The sequence below is a fragment of the Rhipicephalus sanguineus genome, chromosome 1 (genome assembly GCF_013339695.2).
Source record: "Rhipicephalus sanguineus isolate Rsan-2018 chromosome 1, BIME_Rsan_1.4, whole genome shotgun sequence".
Lineage (NCBI taxonomy): Eukaryota > Metazoa > Arthropoda > Arachnida > Ixodida > Ixodidae > Rhipicephalus > Rhipicephalus sanguineus.
The window spans coordinates 317,549,975-317,563,306 of record NC_051176.1 but is presented as its reverse complement, the minus strand read 5'-3'; the positions used below and the strand labels follow the sequence as shown (position 1 = coordinate 317,563,306).

The 13,332-nt window shown below is 43.1% G+C and overlaps 1 protein-coding gene and 1 long non-coding RNA gene across 2 annotated transcripts in view; one reads left to right on the top strand and one right to left on the bottom strand.

The window, feature by feature from the left end:
- Positions 1-13,332, top strand: part of LOC119379464 (protein FAM184A) — a 628,470-nt gene that overhangs the window by 170,974 nt on the left and 444,164 nt on the right. The window lies entirely within an intron of this gene.
- LOC119379469 (uncharacterized) lies at positions 1,844-4,863 on the bottom strand. Its single transcript, XR_005181206.2, has 3 exons — positions 4,568-4,863; positions 3,515-3,606; positions 1,844-1,881 (listed from the first exon to the last, which is right to left on the bottom strand). It is a non-coding gene; the product is annotated as an uncharacterized LOC119379469 (long non-coding RNA).

Genomic DNA, 13,332 nt, shown 5'->3' with positions numbered 1-13,332 from the left:
CTTCCGTATGGGCTTGCACCGCTGAAAGCCGCACGTCACCGGCAACAGTGAGCCAATGTAACGCTCAATCTCGGCGTTTTTAGCTTCTGATTCATGTAGTCGAAGGTGCAAATATGGCCCCACTTGAGTCACGTATGATCGAAACTGCATTTGAACGGTTATTAGATTCTTCTTAATTGAATATGCACGTTCATCACAGCGGTCGTGGCGCACGGAGTTCAGCTCTAAGCCTAACGGTCGGTTCGGCTAGGATGAACTACTGCGGCTGTATAGGCGGAACGTAAACAAAAATAACATAAAACATGTTGAAACCGGTGACGAAAACTAAAGTGTGCAGTGTGCAGATCAGATGCACACTGAACACTTTTTTACATAGGTATGACTAACTGCTCAGCGAGTCAGTGCGATTGCCGCAACGCATCTGCGGTTACGCCAATATTTTTTGCGGCAAAAGGTGCCAGATAGACGTTCTGATCCTGGGCAGCACATGAGAAACAAGTTAACTACCTTCTCTTAGGTTCTAGGGAGCACGAAGAGAGTGAAATCTGCGTTTCTGAACGAGAAAAATGAAGACTGGCTACCGGAAGTAGTTATAACATGAAGGAAAAAGAAGCTATCTCTCGTATTTCAGGTGTGGTGCAGCGGTAACGTGTCAGATGCAGGATGTTGTAGGTGGTGGGTTCGACTCCCGCCCGTTCGTTTTTTTTTCTTTTTTTACATTTTCTTTTTTTTGTTGCAGTGCTCGCGTTTCAGCCATGATTATGATCTGGGTATGACCACAGTTTTAAAATACAATTTAAATGCCCGATTTTGGCCCGTAACGGGTGGCCCAGTGTGCAGTACGCGAGCGTCCAGTGTGCCTCGTGCAGTGTGCAAGCGTCCCAGTACCCAGCGCCACACTGGTCCAATAAACAGGTATGGCACTGGGACAGTGCCACTGCGTTTTCTAGTAGGGACGTTCCTCCCCGGAGCGCTCGTATGGCTCTCGGTCCCTACCACTGCAACTGGCCTCTCTTCAAAACTACTGCCGAAATACGAAGCCCCTATCGGGTCGTCGAGCGCACATCCCCGCTCAACTACCTGATCGAACCCATCGAACCAGCTTCGGACATGCGCCGTCGAGGGCGCGACATAGTCAACGTGGAGAGCCTGAAGGCCTACTATATATGACCCACTCATAGTAACGAGCTGTTAGGTCACCGGACGGCTCCCTTTTCGTACCCGGGGTAATTGTGGCAAAGCAATTGGCACTGTTTAACGGTTGCGCTCTCCAGCGGCTCCTAGTGGGACGTCCTCTTCTAAACGCCGCTCGCGCTCGGAGCCCGTGCTTTTGCCTTGACTGTCGCCATAGCGCATTGTCGCCGAGTGCCGTCCAATAAACAGCTTAACAGTGTGTTTGTTTTCAGTGCACTCTTACTGTTCTTACAAACAAACACGTGTACAAGTTTAAACGGGATCGCCACACAGCAAAACTAATGTCACACAGATATTGCAAGTCTTTCGCCTACCAGCAGGCCATTGCTTTCGTTTAATTTTTTTCCTGTATACCCAACTGTAAAAATCAGTCACATAAGCACAATTTAGTTTTTCTATATACTTTATCATCGTTGAAGTACTGATTTCAGCACTCACACATACATGTTACTAGTTTCTCTTACCATTAACACACTAATATGGAACAACCATAGAAAAACCATGCAACAGTAAAATAAATTTAACCACAAATGAGTGTGAAAAAACTTGGATGCTCTGCTGTGAGCTGCAAGTGACTTCTGGCATTGTTTTAAATACTATAAGCCTGATGAATCACTATGCACTTGTCAAGCAACAAAGTATTACTTACAAACCCGTCTTCTGTATAGGTAAACTCTGGCTTGTCTGCTGTAATAGGAGGCAGAAGCATTTTTGTGAAACAATAGCTGACACTTGCCTTCAATGAAATAACACTTCAGCAGGCAACAAACAATACAGGAAGGAATATGTCCAAATTGGTGACTGCTATAAAAAATTGGTTTCAAATAAATTCATTCAGCAGCTCACCATCCAAAATTTGTGTATCAGAATGTGCATGATAAAGTAAATAATATACTAATTACTGACTTGTCAATCTGTCGACAGCAAACATCCAAAGATTTCTCAAGTACTGTACGCCACTTCAAGTAATTGATCTCAAGACTGAAAATTACGATGTCACAGGGAATTTTTTTAGAGTTCTGAAGCACTTAAGATACTATTGTGCAGATCCCATACGTGCTATAAAAATGCACAGTGAAAAGGAAACAAGTGCATTGTGACATGGCATTGGGAGGATTCAAAATATTACTATCGTTTAAAGGGGTAGAGACATCAAAATTCGTGGCTCGCATGTGATTTGTTTCAAACGTTTCTTTTGCTATAGAAGTTGAGACATTCTATAACATCCCTGTATAACACGTCAAATTCATGCTGCAGCATGTGCTGAACTACCGAAGGGCAGCAGGGCACCCATCAGGTGCATTGAAACACCGTTAACCCATTTTCCTCAGTATGCAGTGTTCACTGTACAGCAAAATAAAGGTTTCTTTGAATTTGCAAAAAAAAGAAAATGACACCCACTGGAGGATATATGTGCTCTTGGTAAATAAGTTAATATCGAATTATTCATGAGAACGCCTTTCGGTTTCTGAATGCCGAGTTGGACAGTGACGTCCACGTTTTGGAAGCTTGGTCACATAGGTCCATAAAGCTGTGATGCACACAGTGCTGCCTCATCTACTCTCACACGTGGCATTACAAGAGCTGCGGCTGAGGTTGAACACTGCTAGCGCAGCCGTGCATGTCATGCACAGCAGCAGTGCTTGCAATGTTGCTATCATTTGAGCCCAGCCGTTATGGTAGTATGCACTTTGATCGAGTGGGTGGGTGGAATGGGCCGCTACTGCAGCTTTCCAGCGCGGCCATGAATGAGCATATGGTTCGGAAGGTTGAGAGCTCCAATGTGAACACTGCCCACTTCTTGGCAGATGGTATTGCACCAGCTGATGCGATAGAAAACGTTTCAGTGTGAATGGTCACTAAAACTTTCGTTACACTTCCCTATACAGTGACGTCAGTGTCAGTCGCACTAGCAGTGGGTCTCAATTGCAAGAACAAGCCTTTAGAAACTCTTTAGAAGCAAAATACAGTACGTTCTACATGTTTGCTGCGTCCAACACTTCTGTGTTGCATGCCCTTGCATACAATGGAAGCCAACAGCTGGGCTTTTAAAGCCTCAAAATTTGGTGTCTCAACCCGTTTCAACCTGAGAGGACTTTTTGAGAAAAATGTAATGGAAAGAGACTGTATGGTGCATATATATCTATAGAAATAGTATTCTGGCCTATACCACTATGGCCACTCAATAAACTTGCACATAAATGCCAACGTCTCAAGATGAATGGAAAGAAATAAATTCTGTACATATCGCTGAATTCGATGCAAGGTTTGTGCAACTACAGGAAAGTGAGAGTTACATGCTATGCTGTGTAAAAATTACCTTCAGTCGGCTGAAGCAGTTGCAAATCATGCTGACCATCATCTACCTCTACCATGGCTTCCTCTGAGAAAGCACGGGGGTTGGTGGTGGATCTGCATGGAAAACACATAAAAGAACTCATATTCCTTTGGATCTTATAACATACACTTTTGCTTCTACAAAAACGGGTGTGCAACAGAATTCTAGCTGACCCCATGCATTGTGGAGATTGATTTTATGCGAAGCAGTCTGCGAGTAGCTGATTATGCCACACTTTGTGCCAAGTCTTCAATATTGATCAATAAAACTTCTTGTTGGGCGAGTTGGTATTGACTCAGGTGCGACATTTTAGCATTCGCCCTGTGCATTGTGTTCTTCACTGTTCACATTTGCGCTAAAAATGTTGTATGTGTAAAACATCTTTGAGCAAATGAGTGGTAGTGTGTGTATCGTGAGCATACTAGGCACATTGACTCCAATGGCGTCTAATGTATAGCTCATGTGACATGAACCCAGCACTCACATTACAACACAGATGTCAACTTTATCGAAATGTAGTCAAAGCAGTATACACTGGCACTGCGCTGTGGGTACGAGCAATGCCAGACTAGGGCTTGCCGAGTCATAGAAGGGACATATTTAAAGTCACCAACAGATGGCATCTTTTTCTCTTCGGTAATCCACGCAGTTTCTGGTGAGGATTTAAATGTCTACATTCGCTGTGCTGGGTTGATATAGACAGTGAGTCACTTGTGGTGCATACCATGAGCCATGGTATGTGCCACACATGACAGTAAGAAACAGTTTTATGACATACAAGGCAGACATGTCATGTCATCCATCTTATGACCTGTCAGTCATGTTTCTTTTACACTCATACCCTCCCAATTCAATTTTGGTATATACCAAGTTAACGTGATGACCGTGAGAGCAGCCAGACATAGTCAGCTAGGTAGACTGGTAGATAAAAACGAGTGCTTTTGGTCCCCGAAAAAATGCTTTGAATTTAATAGCCCTCGAAACGTATGCCACACTGAAAAGATCGATGCATAGCATAGTTCATGCACAGCTTACCATATCTTTCAAATGCTTTTGCAGTGGTGTAGCGGTCCCTTTCGCAGTCCACCAAGCATTTTTTGGAGCACATGCATGTAGGTCTTTCTTCCACTGGAATTAATTAAAACAGGGGCTCATTTTTATGCACAGCTGTCATTTTTTGTCAAGTGTGCTTTCCTTGTGAAACAAAACTGAGCATCACCAGAGAAACACTTACAGTTGAATATCTTTGCCTCGAGGCAATGCTGGACTTGCGTGAGCTGCTGTACCAGCATGCGGTTTTGTGTCTGCAGATAACGTGCTCTTTCTTTCTATTTTTTTCTTTTCTTTCAACTCTTGTTGCAGCTCGCATCTTGCACAAAGCGAGTCATCCTTACTCGAAGAGTATGACGGTGTGTGCGCCCGTTTTTCACCCTACAAGCAAGACAACTCTTTTGAGATATTGATCAGCTGATATCTGATAGCGATTCAGCAGTTTCTTGTGGCGCTCTCAGAACAGATCAGTTCTCCCAGTCCGTTGATCAGAGCAACAGTGAAGAGGTGTCTGCAAACGCACAGAAAGGTGTGCCTCCAGAAGACCTTGCCTTATCTGTCAACTTTGCGACACAGTTTGGGCTCCCCTGGAAGGATGTCGAAGCTCTCCAGAAGCTGGTTGCCTACGTTGCTGACAGAAAAGATGTTCCTGCAAGGAAATTCCTTGTCAAGAAGTGCGTTGGTGCCAGTGTCAAAGCCGCAAGGTTTCATTTTACTGCGCTGAATGCTTGACGCGGATAGCCGAAACATCGGGAACACCGCAAGAAAGAAACAGCGTTCAGAGCTCCTGTTCCGTCTGTAATAAGAATTACAGCGGCCGCGAAATGTTCAGGGATGGCCACTTTTTTCTGACATTGCCACTCAAACAGCAGCTTTGTTCTCTTCTTGGCGATGCGCTTGTGGCAGCAGCCCTTTCTGACCAACTTCAGAATATCTCGTGTAGGGATGACGGCTGCATGACCGATATCACTGACGGCCAGTTGTACAGACGTCAGGGAAAAAAATTTCAACACATGACTTAACATTTATGTTGAACGAGCATGGAGCACCAATTCTCAAGTCATCCAAATATTCGATTTGGCCGATTCAACTGACCATAAATGAGTTGCCTCCACATCTCCGTCGCTACAGTGTTATAATACCTGGTTTGTGGTATGGACAATCGCACGCTGACATGACTCTCCTTCTGCAGTTGTTCAAGTTACAGATAGATGAGCTTAATGAAAGTGGAGTCACATGGAGAACTGGGCTGCAAACGATTCACTTGAAGGTAATTTAGCATGAGCATAAGTTTGTGACAACAACTATGCATAATTCCAACTTTTCTTTGATTTCAGATATACTGTGGCAGCTGCTCTGCAGATGACCCGGCAAGGGCGCTGCTGCAGAACATGGTACAATTTAATAGTTACCATGGTTGCGGCTGGTGCCTTCATCCAGACAGGAGTGTTGATGGTACGACTATTTTAGTGATTATCCTTATTTTTACCTAGCTCTTTCGTCTCTCTTCATTTAATCTTTTTAATGCAAGTACACCCATGAATTGTGGCCAACAAATCTTGTTAACATCTTGTTTCTTTTTATAATTTAACATTACATGTATGACTTCATTTCACGTAACACAGACATAAATTCACTCTGAAATCAGTGCCATCTATGTAGATTTTGGTGGAGCACAATTCTTGTTGAAGGAAGCTCGATATCTGACTTGCCTTGTGGATTGATTTTGTAAATTTTGAGCCTCCCTTAAATGTCCTCTAACAGCTCAATGTATTGTACAAAACGTGTACGCTTTCGTCGTAAGCTTGTACATTATATTTTACACCATACACAACTGTTGTCTCTTAAGTGGAAGCACAATGTGTTATGTTGTGTGATATAGCTAAATTGTGCTTGTATGCACATGTGTGCAGGAACCGTCAAGTACCCTGCAGAAGAAGTTGCGAGTGAACGGACACACAACATGACGCTACAGCAAATGGCTGAAGCTGCAGATACTGGCAAAACAGTTGGAGGTTTCAAAGGGCCGTCGCCTCTCATCAACCTCGTGCACTTTGATATAATTTGGAGGTTCACTCCAGCTTATATGCACTGCGTATTACTTGGGGTAGCTCGGCAGCTCACTGAGACGTGGCTGACAGATGTTGGTGAATTGTACTATATTGGGGCACCACAACAATTTGAGGCCCTAGACAGCCGCCTTAGAAGCCTTAAGCCCCCACTTTGCTTTGCCCGTCTCCAGCGCTCTTTGGCTGTGAGGAAATACTGGAATGCGACTGAGTGGCAACAGTGGCTACTGTATTTTGCACTTCCATGCCATGAAGGAATTTTGCCACCAAAGTATTTGAACCACTTAGCACTTACTGTGAAAGTCATTTGCCTCTTGCTGAAAGAACGTGTGTCTTCGAGTGATATCACAGGAAGCACACATTGCCTTGTGAAATTCGTTGTGGACATTCAGTTTCTCTACAGAAAGAGGCAAATGACCTTCAACGTGCATCAGATTACGCACTTGCCGAAGAGTGTTGTCCTTCAAGGACCACTCTGGGCACACTCGTGCTTTGCGTTCGAATCTAACCTTGGCAAGCTGAAGGAGTTGGTGACATCGGCCAAAGGTGTACCACTGCAAATTGTTGAACGCTTGCTGATGATCAACAGCAGCATCAAACTTAAAGCAGCAGCCTCCACTCAGGCAGAAGAATTTATGATGAAACCTGTAAAGAATTCACGTAAAGAGGCAGTGTTGCCGTTGGGATAACCAAAAGTGCGTGAGTCACTCCTTGCCTTTCCTAAAGCTAAGCTTTGCGACATTGGCGATAGTCCTTTCATTGAACACTGCAGAGTTACAGTATCTGGGTATGTGTTTCGCAGTGAGCAGTATAGCAGGCCGCAGAAAACAGATTCGACTGCCCTCCTTACCTCCTCAGATTTGCTCACAAAGATAGAGTATATAGTGTCATACAAGGACACATCTGCAAACTCAAGGTATTTTGCAGTGTGCCAGAAGTTTCAAACAGTGCCGGCATTCAAAAATGCACACATCTTGAAAGCGCAGCAGCTGCCCCAAAAGGACGTTGTTGAATTACTTCAGGGATGTCTGCCATGTATTCATGTAGATTTTGCGGATAGGCCGTACTTCGTTAAAGTGGTGGAAAAGGCTTTACATGTCAGCCATTAATTGCACATACTCATCCATATCCTCTTCAGGCACAGTGCCCACATATGTAGATGCAAGTTGTTTTTGCTACTTTAGACTAGCGGCCAAGAAAGAGCAAGATACATTTTGCATACGACGAATTGTGCCTTCTGCATAGTGAATGGGTCTTCACTTAACTTCGATGTGCTGCATGTGACTGCAGCTAATAATTTTGGTGAAGACTCCAACAATATTTGATGGGTCATTCGATGTGCCGCATCCTAGGACGGATGTCAAAAATAGTATTGTTCTTTGCTGGAAGTGAGTACAACCAAAAACAAATTGCACATGTATTTTGAATTAATAATTTACTCTTTTATGCAAGAAACAAGCATGACTGACTGGAGAATAATTAGATAACGACATAGTAATTACTTGTACATAATCCTTAAAACTCTCAAAAAACAACATATTACATCCTTTTCTTTCTTGCCATGCAATATCGTGTGCCTGGGAGTAGTACGAAGTTGACTTACTTAAAATCATAATTCGCGCCTGAAGAGGTTGTAAGGTTGATTCACCCAACTGCTATGCTGTGAATATCAAAAATAACAAACCATTATTGCTTTGCATTTTCTATAGTGGCAATCAACTTATTGTGAAAGTATTTATGTAATAGTATAATAATTTGATGGGCTTATGTGCCAAAAGCACAATATGATTAGGAGCCACGCCATAGTAAGGGACTCCAAATTTATTGTGACATCCTGGGGTTTTCTGATGTGCACGTATATCTAAGCACATAAATGTCTGCATTTTGCCATTCGCTGCTGCCCAGGAAAACTGCACCCTTGAGGTTAGCCTTATAATTTACCAGCTGCTTGCACAATATGCGACAATAATAAATTAATGTGCCGGAACAGAGTGAAAATTTAAAAAAAATACAGTTTTGACTGAAACGTTATCTATTATTTCGATCCAGAGTGAAACTGAAATATTTTTATTGGTTTTCGGTTCAAGAAAAAGAAGTTGGCCATCTGGAAAAACCGAGGACATGCTACATGAGCATTGATGCATATCTCAGGGGACCGTGTATCTCGGTCAGGGATTCCAAACTAACGATGTGTTGACAGTTTGCGAAAATTGAAAAGAGTTGCAACCAAAGATGTTTATATGAAGACAAGTGGTCCTTGGTGGGCCAATCACGCAGGCCAGTGTGGAGAGGGCATTTTCAGTGCTGAAGTTCTATGAGAACAGTGGTTCCACATAACACTGGATGGCATGCTGCTTCTGCGATCATGTTTACTGTCTTCAAGGAAAGCGTTAAACCTGCTCAGAGAATTTGTAATCCACGTGAGAAAGTTAAATACTATGTCCTGTTGTAACATTTCAAGTTTTGAAGTTTTTGCATACAAATAAGAACTCTTACGGAACAATTCTTTTTTCATTTTGGAACTGAAACGTAAGTTTTTCGGTGGAACGAAACTAAAACCAAAACAAAAACAAAACATTTGGTTCAGACACCCTGTTGAAAATTGTGGCGTGCTGTACAGAGGCTCACATGACCTCTCAAGTGTGACTTTAAAGGGGTACTGACACAAATTTTTTCAGTTGTCTTTTTTTTGCATCAAATGAAAGGCCATGCCCTCAAGAGCCCAGAAAATTTATAAGCTTGAATGAGCCCTAAAAAATAATTATGTCATTATTTTTTTAAAAGGTAGTTCTGGTTTCTACTGTGTCCTGATGTCACAACCTACTGAAAGCTTCTGGTAACGTGCTCACACAAGATGTCATGATGTCTCGGCTTTTGTCGCGCATGAAATGTGCGGCAAGAAAGTGCACAGTCGACGATGGACAAAATTTGAGACTAGCGACTCTGACTGCTTGAGTGCAAGATGCCAGTATTGCTCATCCTGCAAACCATTTCTCATTCGTCTCTGTCGCAAGCGCATCAGAATATGACTTGCCTTCTGTGATAATGACATTCGTGTGCAAACATGATAATAGAGTGCAAGTTCTGCTTCACTCGCTCACCTCACAGGTCCGCTGAATTATGGTGATCACACAGAAGAGCAGACGATTGAGAGCGACGCGCGTGCACCGTATGTATTTTTTTGTAAGGGACATCATCACAACTAGCGATATTGTTACGTGAAGTCTCCAGTGTTTGCACTGCAGCTTGACATCACGCTAGTGTCGATGTCAGTAGGCGTGCCATGCAAAAATTTACCTTAAAGTTAAAATGAAACATCATTCCCTGAGCCTCATACTTGTTAAGAGCTATTTCTGAATAACAGATATTTATATGACAGAGTAAACTCGGCTTCAAAACTTGGTGCCAGTACCCCTTTAAAAAGCTCTGCTATTCTGCATTTGTGTTCTACGACTGAACCACGTCAGTGCTTGAAATTGCTTTGAAAAAAGAGATGTAGGCACTGTGTTAGGCAAGGAGTGTCGCTACCAGAGGGAATATTGTATGGCAGAAATATAGAATTGCTTCTGGTGTCAAACTGAGGGATTGATGTAAAGCTTCCCACCCATTACAAAGGGCTGAGCCATATTTCATCATAATCATCAGTCACAGCGTCAACACATTGTGCAGTTTCAGAGGTGTGCGTATTGCCTTACTGACGTGTAGTGGGTACTTTGTTAATGTTTGCACACTTTGAAAAAGATTTACCGTGAGAAAAGTGCTTGCATGAGTCTTTCCAAGGTTAGACCCAATGCAAGACATGTATGTACTCGTTGAGGCTTTTATTTGCCTTGAGTGCAGCTAGGCTTTCACCATCTTATGTTATAAGAGTTTAACATGTACCTTCGTAATTTTCAAGCTATGGAGTGCCAGATACAGTTTTGTAGAAGCCTTAACCAGAGTTCATTGCCACTAAGAATTTTAACCAAAAGCAGATCAATCTCTTGATATGCCGTGTTTCCTTGTAATCTGAACTTATCGAGTGAGAATTTTAACGAAAAGCAGATCAGTGTTTTTACATGCAACAGTCTCCTTGTGATCTGAACTTGACTTGTGAGAATTTTAGTGAAAAGTATGCGAATGTGTTCATTTGCTAGTATTTCCTTGTGATCTGAACTTATGCTTTACTTGCTGTATCACCCCGACAATTATTGTGCATTGATTTCTACAGAAAACAGTCCTCGATGCCCTCTGGGCATGTTATTGGGTACCGTTGAGTGACTGATGACTCTTTGCAACTCTATGAGTTCATGAATGCCAAATTTTTTAAGCTGGCTGAGATGGTTCCTTATGGCATAAATACCATCTAGCCATCTTGCACTTTGGCGGCCTTGTTTTCTGCTATCTTTCACTTCGGGTAGCATTACTCTTATCTCCATTGACATTTTCAGCTAGTATGTGACCAAAATAATGGTTTAGTTTCATTACCTTCATTAGAGAACGTTCTTGATTGGTATTTATTATGACTGATATATTTGTTAATCTGGCAGCCCATGGGATTCACGAAACTACACCAGCATCACAAGTTTTATAAATTAGCATTTTTCTTTTTTATTTTCTCAAAATTTGCAACTCACACTTGTACATCGACAAAGAAGAAACATGGGTGCTTACTAGAAAAATTTTAATTTTGAAGCAAAGATATTTTATAACCTCATCTTTTTATAACCCATTACTGTCACTGTTGGCTAAGTCTGGATTAGGTAAAAAGTATTTGTTGAAATTTAAAATTGTGTTTCTTCCTTCCTATATTACTTTCTCTTGTACTTTTGTGGGCAAGTGAATCTTTCATTTCTCCAAACACAGCGCATGCATCAAACCTGTATTCTGTGTGGTCTTCTATTGCCTTAGAAATAAAACCAGTGCATCATATTTCTGTTGTCTCCGAATTGAATGAGTACTGCTTTTTATTTGCAAGCTGTAAGGCATGCCATAGTTTATTATAATCATATGTTTAGAATGATATGGCCATATATCTCGTTTATTCTGATATTATCTAAAGGTCTCGCTTGACTCTAAAGTTGACTGCTGATCAGTACAACTAGGATTAGCTCTTGTTCCTTATTCACCACAAGTACTAGGTGCCACTTAACTGCTAGTCTTCAACCTACTGTATTTCAGCTGCAAGCAGTTTCCACCTGTAGCAAAACAGGTGAAGGTTCCAGTACGAACGCAAATGTAACCAGTTTCCAGTAAAACTGGAAACGGTTCGTGTTATATCTCAGCTGGAACCAGGTACCTGTCAGCAGGTTGCAACTAGAACCACAGCCTGCAACTGGAACCAACCTGCTTCCAGTAGACCTGAAATAATTCCCAAGTGGTACCAATTGCTTCTAAGTCAACTGGAAATGTTCCAAGTTAAATGCCAGCTACACGTTTGGCTCCAAGTGGGACCAGCTGCTCCATGCTCAACTGGAAATGTTTCCAGTTCAATCCCAGCATCATCTCCAACTGGGACCAGTTGCTGCTAGCTCAACTGGAAATGTTCCCAGTTCAATCCCAGCTTGAACTAGTTGCTCCCAGCTCAACTGGAAATCAGCTCAACAGTTCAATCCCCACTGCAACCAGTAGCTTCCCAGCTTGCTTCCAACTGCAACCAGTTGATCCCAGTTTATTCCAGTTAAAACCAGTTGCATTCCCAGTTACCCATTTTCACCTGGGTCGGACAGAAGAATTAGCCTGCGGCAACGCTGGTGTTCACGGTCAAGTGCACGGTGGTGTTCCAAACGTGCAGCCTGACCGGTTTATGCCTATGAAACGTGAGACCTGCTTGACGTCAACGCGAGGCCTGACACGACGACCGGGTGGTCGCTTCAAGGGGTACTGACACAAAAATTTTGGTGTGGCGTTGTTTTGCTGCTAGATGTTGCTGGATGCCTATTAGTCACAACACGGCGCCTAGCTTGTTGCAGTGCACGACAGATAATTAATTGCAGTCTGTTTATTACCGACCAGTCTCAGACTCGCTTTGGGAGAGCTCCGAGAACGACAAGCCAACGTGAGCAACTAACGCCATCTAGCGTGTGAAACGGCACACAGAACTGTGACGCTCTTCCGCGCGGCCTGCATCGCCTGCTCGCGTTCTTTCGCATGCGGCATGTGCAGCGTGATGTCGTTGCCGTCATCATCATCATTGTCACTTGGTGTCAGGCTTTCTTGAGGCTTCCACACGTTCGCCACGGGCACGGACTCGCGAGCAGCCACCGATTTGTAGCCTGCTCGCGCAAGCGCGGCAAAAGCGCAATGGCGACTATGACGTTATGATTTAGCTTGGCATCTCGAAGCTCTGCCGCAGTTGGGACGTCGCGGATGTTTCGCATCCCCTTCAGGTTACCTTGTATATTGTCAATGTCACGAGGTGCGGCGTATAGCGCTGGACCGGTCACGTGAACTTCAAAATTCATATAAATTACCTTCCAAGCTGTATTTGCTGTTGAGATTTGGTATATGATATACGCAAGTTCACGAGAATCGATCCCGCAGGCTATCGCAGCCGCGCAATTTTGCATCAGTACCCCTTTAAACTGCTCCACAGTTAAAGGAACAGATATATTCTATATTCTGGATGCGCACATCTGTACACACGTGACTGATCGGGAAAAACGATACAACGATTCAATTTGAGGTCGTTATCTGTCAGGG